Consider the following 9360-nt stretch of genomic DNA (forward strand, 5'->3'; position numbering starts at 1 on the left):
GTTTCAAAACTTTTATGTGGAATAAGGAAACGATTTTCTGTTATTTATCAACATGCCTGCAGTTTTATGAACAATTAACCCAAAACACATTTTCTCTGAGACTTGGCTACCATCTCAAATTACAGATGCAGCCATTCAAAGTGCGCGGTACAGACATGTACCGGAGGTAATTGGCTACGGCGTCGCGCATCGTGACGCAAGATGACGCGGGGTACCGCGGTACGTGATTGGTTGACCGACAGGGACACTCGTGGTCCGTTGGTCTGTCGTAGAAAGACTTACAGTAAACGTCTTTACTGTGCCCGTTGTAGATATTGAATTTTACCACTGAAGGGAAATCTTAGTAGCTGAGCATAAAAAGAATAGGAGCATACTGTAACGCGTGTGAAGGCCATAAAAAATATTAATTTTGGAACATAAACATACAGTATATGGCTGGTCTTGGTACTTTAAAGAAAAAATACACACCAGTATTGCATTTCTCCCTAAACATTTTAACATTTTAATGTACTGCGACAGGGCTGTGTAGGGCTGTTTCGCCTCTCTCTTCATGCGACTGTACCAGGAAGAGGATATCTTTCTATTCGAAACGTGTATTTTAAAAGTTTAAGAAGTAAAAACCTTACAGCGTACACAGATTTCTAAACTGATCAGGATCGTTATCTTTGTCTTATGCATAATAATGTTCACTGCTCTGTCCAGCAAATTAATAATAAACTTTATTTTATATAGCGTTTTAAACGAATAAGTAATTAGATTGCTCATAAACCTAATCACTTGCTTTTTCTGTTTATTTAGGCTCAGATTTCAACTATAGATCGTATTATTAATAACCATAATAACAACCAACCAACAAAAACAACCATATAAACATAATATCAACCAAAAACATAGATAACGACCACAATACAAAATCAAATATATCAAACCATTATACTCTCGCAAATTCCTCCAATTATCATAACCCCGCCCCTTATGCAAAACCAAACCCTCCTCCCATCCCAGTTTATCCTCTTTATCATAAACAAAATCCACCTCAATTTTCAACATAAAGCATTACACAAAATCAATACCTCAACACTCCATACTCAACAACGATAATTCACAAACAGCCAGAACATGTAACTCCACATTCCCAAATAGACCTCATTTCCATAGCCCCTGTTGCAAAACCAACATCCCTCCCCTGTTCTCTCTCTCCGCTGGCGTTTGTAATCGTTTTTATTTTTAAATAAATTTGGTCTCAGGATGGTCAGGAGGCGCGCTGCGAGAATGTCCTGCCCTTGGGAGCCTTCTGCTCCTGGGTCGTCCTGCCCTGGAATTCTCCTTTAGAATTGTCCACAGAATTCTCCACAGAATTCTCCTGAATCTCTCAGGTTCTCTGTGTTGCCTGTTTTTACCTGGAGGAACTTCAGCTCGTTGATTGGCTGAAAGTTCCATGGGCATCAGAGTCCCACATGGGTTACTCAGCCCTACCAGTCCCTGATTGGTTGATCAAGGTGAGATATGAGTCACTTACTCCTGACACTTAGGAATGCAGTCCAGATGTCCATCTGGCACTCCCTAGACAGATAGGCGCCAATGGATGACCATTGATCATGATAGCCAGGCTTAGCTAAGTGTATCCCCCTTTGGGAGCTGTCCCTTATCAAAGGAAACCTTAAATCAGCCTGCATGAATAGTTTCTCTGTGGCTGCACCACAGAGATGAACAGAGATGGGGCCTCATTTGGGAAAGCTCAGAACACTCAATTCTTTCTTATTAATAAGCCTCGCCGCTACACCATAATTAATGCAGATCAGTAAATCAAGGGACAAAACAACTATTGCACCCGGGTCCTCAATGGGCTTTGACGTGCTAATGCGTTGGTTTAACAGTCCGGGTGTGGCAAGCCTCTAATGTCTCCCAACTTTGTCAAAAGGCAACCGCCTTTCATTGGAAGACAATGAACATTCTAGCCGTACAAGTGAATATAGCATAAATACACCAAGAGATTGGGTGAGCTCCCATCACAAAAAAAAGCATGGTGAATCAGAGATTCTCAACCCTTACTTCGTGCAACTGGAAAAGAATTCGTGATCGGATCAACGAAATGCTTTGTAGAAGGAGGCGCTCTTTTCCTGTAGTCTAGCAGTCTGTCCACAAAACAAAACATTCCTGTTAGACAAGAGGAATGTAAAAAAACAATTACTTTTGTCAATGGAAACCGGTGTGTGTGTCTCTCTCTGCTGGATGTCCCTCTCACTCTCCGTTGAATGAATAAAAGCATTTTATTAAAAACGCGTTTGCGTTTGTCTGGTATTTACTTTGGTCCCTTTTAACTGTTTTTCCATCTACTGTATTGCTTTGAGATGCCACTTTTAAAGGTGATATGTAAAATAAAGTTTTTTATTATTGTTGTAGAGAAACATGATCAGATTTTCCCTGGTTCAGAAAAAAAGATCTAAAGTGCTACACCTAACTTTCTTAATTCGATGTATTTAAAGCAGTGAACTACTGTAGGTGTAACATAACATTCAGAAATACAATCGAGAATAGTTTTGTGGTGTTTGTTTAGATGAAACGTTCCTAAAACGTATAACGTAACAAAATTAAAGACGATTAAAATCTGTAATCTTTCCACTTGTACTGTATGTCATCGGAAAGTTTCTGCTTTGTGTAAGGATGGTATCAAAAAGTAATCTTAAGTGGTGAGAAAGCTGTGCTCAATGTATTTAAGGGACTTAAAAGTAAAAGGAGATGCTTCATATTGCTTGACTAATTTTAAAAACCAAGTTATAAATGCAGACACTCCCTCGGTGCCGCGCCGGGTGTAAATATCAAAATATTCATTCGTCCCGGGCAGAGGCCGAAGAGCGCCCGGCTGGGGTGCGTGGGGAAGAGCAGGACAGGAGTGAAAGGCGGGGTTTAGGAAGGCGTACAGTCTGGGCAGGTATAGATTACACTTTTCTAAAACGTATTTAAAAAATAAAAACGACTACAATCTAATCCTTCCACGTTTGATCCCAAAATCCCAAGGAAAATAAATCTAAACGGGTAGAAAGCTATGCTGAAAGTTTATTAAGATACTTAGAAGACAAAGATACTGTATCAATTTATGTTGCATTAGCCTGATTATGATTAAAAAAACACATATAATTAAACAAGCGTTTGCGATTTAAATCAAAACATGATTTAAATCAATATAAATGTTTATATTGTAACGCATACTGTCCAGCCTCCATTTCTCTATAAAAATTTACTCTATTACACACACACACAATAGAAGCAGGAAGCAGAAGCAGGGACCGTTGTCAGAAGGGAAGAAGGTGACTATTCATTGTTATCAAAAATGACTTAGAATCGATCATGTTGTGATATTTTGAAATATAAAAGTCAATTGATTGTCCATAATATTGCTATTCTATTTTTTCGAAGAAATGTTTGTTAAAAGAAAAGACCAGCACCAGCTGGATTTGAACACAGAACCCATGAGTTGATAATCTGGTACGTAGACCAGTGGGCTACAAGGGAAGTCGCATGAAGAGAGAGGCGAAACAGCCCTACACAGCCCTGTCGCAGTACACGAATATAATCATATCGTTATTAAATTCTTTAGATACGCGATTCCATATTATATTAGCAGAAAAGCTTAAAACTACCACTTTTTCACATGCTATTTCACATGCTAGTTAAATACTTCGATGCTTAAAATCGTTAGGGAGAAATGAAATACCGGTGTGTATTTTTCCTTTAAAGTACCGATTCCTGGAATCTGACTGGCTGACACCCTTCTGAAGTGGTTCCATAAAATCTGGTATACGGAAAAGAAAGCGTTGATAAAAAAGCCTGGATTCTCATGTATCTCATACAAGTATCTTTTAATACAGTCTTTGCTGTGCTCTTGAGGATCCTTGTGATATTTTGAGCTCTAGTTGAATGATAAGTGTCGCATTTTAAATCATTTTCATAGTTAGAAATTATGAAACGCCCTGTTAAAAGCAAGGGAGTTTTTATGCCCGTTGAAGTAAAACAAAATGACTGACAAAGTATGGCTTGGACAGATTCCAAGTGCTTGTACAAATGTGCTAAAGAAATTATACTTTGAGTATACAGCTTGTCCAAAGTCATTCATTATTAATACTATTAGTAATATCTTCAGTAAAGGCTTTGATGCATAAATATTTCTGATAAAGGTAGGTTGTGTACTTTTGTCCAACTGAGCAATCTTGCTTTCATAAAATATACCAACATTTTAATGACTGATGATTAACATGCTGTAATACACAGTTCAAAATTAAAAGCTCAAATGCTGTACATGAGAGGTGAAGCTCCCCCTGGCGGTTTTACAAGGTGATGCCGGATACTTTCCGGCATGACGTCAAATGACACGATTAACCGCGTGATACCGCGTGACACCGCGACAAGCCCACTGCGGTATGCCGCGAAATACCCCACCCATTTTGAATGGCTGCATCTGTACTTCCTTCAATTGTATTTATTTTTATTTCAGTTGATTTTCCTTTGCCATCTATCAGTATATAGTATCTTGAGAGGCCAACAAGAGTAATGTCCTAAATACACATGTAAATACAAGAGTACTACCCAAGACTAAATATCCCTTCCTACAACAAGGATGCCCAATAGTGCATGAGTATCTATCTGCCTAATCTAAAAATACATCCCCAAATTAGGAGAGCTTTTTAGCTTGAGGATTTCACAATAAATAAAATCTAAATTTCCTAAAATAAATAGGATAGCACTTTCTGGCTAACCATGTTCAATTTATTTAGCCAGAATGATTCTGGTCTGTAAGACCGATCAGAGAAAGGTCCTCTTGCACTGCCAAACCAAAGGAAGAAAAAGCTGATGCTTTTATTTCTTCTCTCTGTCTTCTGTTTCTGTGTTTCTTTCTGTGTCACACCTCTTTGTGTTTTTGAGTGTTCTCTCATTCACTCAGAGAGATGTTAATTACCAGATCCCCTTTGATCATCTGTGTTTACTTTTCTCTCAGCCCACCAGCAGACAGACATTTCAAATGAAAAATATTTATCCCAGACTCTTTCTTTAGGACTAGAGTAGTGCAACACAATATTATATATGCTTTATATGTTTATTTATGTTCTATAACAAGTGTACAGATATTGCTATACTTTGATGAGCCACACAATTAGTTTAATGATCTCTCCCTGTATGCAGTAATAATGTCTCATATGATTTCAGAATACACTATTGCCTCAAACCCCTACAGCGCATAAACTAGTTATTACCATCATTACTGTCAAGCATGGTGGTGACAACACAATGTTAAGGGTCTGCTTCTGATCAGCAGGGATGGTTGTCAAAACTGAATGGGAAATGAAAAGTACAAGGGTGGCAAGCTAGCACAATGGCTAACATTGCTGCCTCAGAGAGCTGGGGCGTTAAATTCAATTTCTGGGATGCAATATGTATGGATGTCTGAAGACATGCTGGCAGGTTATGGGAAAATTGGCTCTGGAGTACGTGTGTCTGTGTTTGTGTCTGTGTGTGTCCCATACAGGGTGATTTCAACCTTGCTCCCAGTGCTTCCTGGGATAGTCTCCAAGCCACCATGCCCCTGAATTGGTAAGAGGTTACTGAAAATGAGTGAGTGAATGGTACATAGTATTGACAAATCAAAAAGAAAAAAAATAAACTTTTCAGGTTTTTAGCTGATGACCTAAAACTGGGATGAAAAGTCACCTTTTAGAAGGAGAATGCCTTGAAAGACACAGGAAAACACTGGAGTGATTTAGGAATAAGAAAGTATATGTCTTTGAGTGACCTAGACCCTGACTTTGAATGAAAATTGGTGGCAAGAACTGATGATTTTAGTTGATTAACTTGACAGAGCTAAACTACAGTAAGTTAATAAATAAGAATGTGCATTCTTTCACTCTTGCAGACCTCTTCCACGGAATAAGGAAACATTTTTCAATCATGTCTCCCCATGCTGTCTTTGTAGTTTGCTTCTGATTTATTCTGGGAATAGGTGTGTACAGGCGAAAGAATTTCAAAAATGGAAGACATGTTTTCTCATGAGCAAAACATATTTGGCAGGAACAGGAAAAATAGGTGAAAATTGCATTATCCCATTGAACAAAGCTGGTAGGCACTTATCCAAACCAGATAATAGTAGTTACTGTGGCTAAAGGTGTTTCCACCAAATATTGACTCAGGAGGCTGAATACATATGCACAACATATTTTCACTTTTGCAGAATTTGTCAGTTTGAGTATTCATGGTTTGTTTAAATATATTCACTTTAAAAATGTGTACACATTATCTGTAATTCAACAAAACAGGACATTATAGGAAAGAGATGAATGTTATTTTAAGACACTGCATGCTAGGTTTTCTTAGTTACCAACAACTAAAAGCTCAGTTCTGACAGGTGTACAGTTGCTCTTCTCCGCCTCCATTAAGATTCAATCATGATGGCTTGTGGTTCTGGGAACCATACAGTGCTGCTTCTTACACAAACTCCATTATGCTAAAGACTGTGTTTCTTCCTGTGGGAGAATTCTACTCTGTCTAGATTTCACACAAAGAATGATGACTTTCTGTAACATGTTTAATGTCGCGGAGCCCTGTCACACAATTAAGGGATTTAGTGTGTTCTAAAAATACATTTTTTCTCTCGTAGCGGTCATGTCCTATATTCTAAAAACTAGCCGTGGGGTGGAGGGAATGTTTTGTGGCCTAAAGTTCCATAAAGTAAAGCTGTAGGATTATATTTTAATTTATATTTGTAGTTTTATACTATATTTCTGGTTAATAGTATAGTCTGCCACATCTTTTTTAGGTATATTGCATATTAAAATGTTGACATGTGTTGACATTTCTGGCATAAGACATTTTTACAGGAAGAACAGCCAGCTAGACCTTATGTGCTCCTGTGGCACAGCAAAGCATAATTTTGTTTTTCTCTTAAAGTTCTGCTGTAAGCCCAATGTTATTTTCCTTTTTTCTATCCTTTCACAGCTGCGCGAGACTGCAATTTCGGCGCCTCTATAAGAATTCTTCACTCTGCCACAAGGTGTACATTCGCCCAACCTCACTAAGAGCTCCAGAGCTAAGGCACATTTTTCTCTGCTCTCTCAAAGCGCCTGTAATTCAAACACTCCAAGCATGCATTTTTGTTTCTTCTCTCCCTTTGCTTTGGAGCACATTTATTGCCTACAAAATTGCCAAGCTGATCTCACACCACTACCTCTGTTCTCCTCTCGAGGGCATTGACTCAAGCCGCTGTTCATATTTCTTTTTAAAGAAAACATAACCTGTAAGTGAGATCAAAGAGCAAACAGCTCTTATTTGTCCTGAGGATGTTTATCTTTTGGAATTTTAATTATTCTTCCTGGGAAGTACTGTAGCTCTTTAGCAGTTAGTATTGTTACAAATGGGGAGTTACAAAACTGGTGAAAATCAGCAATTGACCGAGCAGTTTAGTCAATCAGTGAAATAATTATTCATAACCCCCAACTTTTAAGTGATTTCTAGCAATAAACCCAAGTGGCTGGTATAATTAGAGGCACATGAATTATTTGTTCTCCGGCACACCTTTGTTCAGAGGAGTGATAATCCCTGCACACTTGGTTAAAAAAAAATATTTATTATAATTGCAAAATACAAGCTACACTACACAGAACATACAACAAACAAAGTTACTTTATGTACAGTATTTACAAACAAGGCGTTTCAGAGGCCTAACATTCTGGTCACCCAGAAAACCCCAGAATGTTACTATGTATTAAGCAAAAGAGAATCTTCTAATTTTCTTTAAAAATATATTAATTTCAGCATTCTTTGTATTTTTTTATTTACAAAAAGGGTAACTAGAGTAGACTGTTAAGATTAAAAAACACAAAGCCCAATGCATCATGATTTCAATCTTGGACAAAACAAAATGCACAGACTTTGCAATAGGATGAATTATTTTGCAAGGCAAATTTGTACTACAAATAGAAACTGCTTGAAGATAAATATTAAATTAACACACTTATAAATACTATGTTATATAATATATACTACGTTATATTATATATTTAAATGGTTGTTTGAAAATAAATTATACATAAAATCCATTTCTGGATGCACATCCATACTAACAATAAACATCTGCAGAGTTCATTTGGTGTTCTATGTATCTGTGCTTCAGCTAAAAATGGAAAGAAATAAACTGAATAACACTACAGATTTACCTACAATACTATCTATTCTATAGCAGTGTTAGGAAATGTTTACACTATGAGTTGGTTGAGGTGCTCTTTCAATAACTTTTAACCCTACCAGTATGGAATCATTAATGAACTGGATATGTATTACCAAAGTAGGAGAGAACATTGTTAGCCTGAGGACCCCACAATAAACAAATTCAAAATTTTCTAAAATAAATAGGGGACAGGCAGCACTTTGAGTGATGATTTTTCACTGATTTTACTGCCAGGTTTTGGGTACTGCCTGGGGTCACTACTGAACTACTGTGTATAACTAGTCTGACTTAACTCCATCTGCTTATTGAGCACCAGCACCAGGCCATTTAGGATGCCATTTGAGTGTTTACTGAGGAATCCTGGTCACAGCTGGTAATGACACAACTGATCAAGGTCTGAGGAAGTGATATGAGGGGTACAGGGCTCAGTCTGTGCTTTGACAAAATGCCTTTAAAGTTTCAGAAGTTAAAACACATAATGAGATTTTTTTTTCTTTTTATATTGTTGATATTCAGTGAAACTGCCACTGCTGTGATTCTTGTATCTGCAGCAGAAGAACATGAACACTGTGGAACCCCTATGCTGTTTGTTGTCATCCTGTTTGTGAGCCCTAAAGAGACCCAGCCAGCTAATTATCAGAGGGTGAAGTGGATCTGAACAGGCTCTCAGGTGTTTGGGACATTGCAGTGGTCACTGTTGTGTGGACAGCTGAGGACACCACTGGACAGTTTGGAGCTGAAAACATGGCTATTGGTGCGGCCAGTTTTAATCGTATATTATTTTAATTAGCTAACTGCTGTCACAATCAAGTTACTGGCAACGTTTTACTGATATGAACAAAGATTGGGGATATGTGGTCCAAGTCAGAAGACTCAGACTTAATTCCTTTAAAACCTACTGAGTTCTATTTTTTTGTGCCACCTGGGCTCTCAGTTACATATTTGGACTAACTGTTAAATCAACAGCATCATTGTAATACCTACTGTATGTGTACAATTAGGTTGTGTTCTGTTTTATCAGTAACTGTACCTTTAATTAAGTTAATATTTAGAAGAATCATCTGTAAAAGATTTTAAAATACATATTTATCTGGGATAACATTGAGGTTAATCTTTAATTGACAGTTTGTAACAGAGAAAAATAAAAG

The 9360-nt window shown here is 37.6% G+C and overlaps 1 protein-coding gene across 1 annotated transcript in view; it reads right to left on the reverse strand.

Annotated features, from left to right (window-relative positions):
* LOC148646745 (NACHT, LRR and PYD domains-containing protein 3-like) overlaps positions 1-9360 on the reverse strand; it is a 2700574-nt gene that overhangs the window by 1186117 nt on the left and 1505097 nt on the right. The window lies entirely within an intron of this gene.

The sequence above is a fragment of the Lepisosteus platostomus genome, chromosome 16 (assembly GCF_059453375.1).
Source record: "Lepisosteus platostomus isolate fLepPlt1 chromosome 16, fLepPlt1.hap1, whole genome shotgun sequence".
NCBI classification, from domain to species: Eukaryota; Metazoa; Chordata; class Actinopteri; order Semionotiformes; family Lepisosteidae; genus Lepisosteus; species Lepisosteus platostomus.